The sequence below is a fragment of the Chelonia mydas genome, chromosome 9 (genome assembly GCF_015237465.2).
Source record: "Chelonia mydas isolate rCheMyd1 chromosome 9, rCheMyd1.pri.v2, whole genome shotgun sequence".
Lineage (NCBI taxonomy): Eukaryota > Metazoa > Chordata > Testudines > Cheloniidae > Chelonia > Chelonia mydas.
The window spans coordinates 56928196-56929997 of NC_057855.1; positions in this window are offsets into that span (position 1 = coordinate 56928196).

The window sequence follows — 1802 nt, forward strand, 5'->3', positions numbered from 1 at the left end:
CTGGTAAGCTAATAGCTGCAGCAGATGAACTGAAAATGCATTTCCTGCCACCGTGCTGTAAAATTTTTATTAATGTAACAGGAGAATGCATTGCTGGCTCTAGCTGCACTGATGTTTGCAGGGCTGGGAGGCAGAAGGGTGGAAGGTGCATTAGGGTATGGATTAGCAATAGTTCAATAGCATGGGTCTTGGGTCCAGTAAAGTTCTAGGTAACACAGAGCACACACAATGCACTGCTGGAGATTCCCCCATGTGGTGTCGTTCTAGAAGCATAGACAATGCAGTCATGTTCCAGAGCTGGGGCTTCCAGTGCTATGAGACAGTAGGGGTGATATATTTGTAGTTCTGTACTGTGATATGGCAGAGGGGATGCAGTAGGGTCTGGGTACAATGGTTCCTGGATGCCTGCGTGGTGACACAGCAGAGGGGATGCAGTGAGGTCTCTGTGCTGGCAGTTCCTGGACGCTGTGTGCAGTGATCCGGCAGAGGGGATGCAGTGGGGTCTTGGTGCTGGCAGTTCCTGGGTGCCGTGTGCAGTGATCCAGCAGAGGGTATGCAGTGGGGTCTCACATCTGGGGGCTCCAAAGAGGTGGGGTTAGAGGGCTGGCTGGAATGCTGTTGTGAATGTGCAGAAGGGATGTGGTTCTGTTGGGGGTTGGTTAATTTTGTTGCATAATTAACACATGAGCTGGGTTAAAGCTGGGGTGCAGATATGGATCTGGACTGTGACTTCCCCCAGGCACTGAGGTACCATGGCGATGGGCGTGTGGAACAGCCTGAACAGAATAGCACAAATGGGGGGTGATTTTATTTCTTTTTAATATTCAGCCTTTTGCTAGTGCTAGCCAGGTTCAAAGCCCCATGGAGACATTACGCACGGCTTCCCCCAGAAGAGGCCTCTGCTGCCACTACCAGACATGAAGGCCACATAACACCCCACCCCCACCACCAAAGAGCAGAGATGGGAGAACCCACTCATGAACATATGGGAGGCATAGTCCCTTCAGACGGTGTTGTGAGGATGAGGAGATGGAAGGCTGTGGTGGTGTGATGGGACAGAGGAGAAGAAACGGTGCCTCTGATGTGCCTCAGATACCTACATCACAATGTCCTTGACTTACCTACAGCACCCTCCATTCTGCAGGCTAACCCGCATGTCACTGAAATGCAGCATTCTCTGGGGTGGGACAGAGCAGCTGAGCTAGAACACATGTTCTCCCTCTCTCTCTCATCTACTGCCTTTCTCCCTCCTTTAGCTTGACTTTAGCACAGGTTTAGTGTGTTAACAAACTCGGCAGTAGCCCTGCCAGGCAGAAGGTGAATCTCCTGTGGCCGTCTCGGTTACTCCACAGCAAGGGGGCAGAGGGAGCGATTTTCTTTATTTAAATGTTATTAATCTGGTTGCTTTGCTTATCATGGCCCATTCTACTGGGGGAAGATAGATTGGGCTGAAGCTCCTCATTGTCAGTCATGAATAATTTAGTACTGGCTGCTAGCAGGGCAGGAAAGCTTTCCAGTCTGCGGCATGCAGAAGCTGATTCAAAAATTCCAGTTTAAGCAAGAGAAAGACACAGAGAGACAATAACCACACTGAGCCCTTCGCAGCCACATGCTTTGCAAAGCCAGATCAGCAGCAGCATCCCCATTTCACAGGTGGGGGAAACTGAAGCACAGAGAGGGGACGGGACTTGCCCAGTGGCAGAGCTTGGAATAGAAACAAGGCTCCTGAATCTCTCCTGTAGGATACAAGTGACTCCTATTGAGATATCCTATGAGGCAAGAATCAGCCCCAGGTCTCCGTA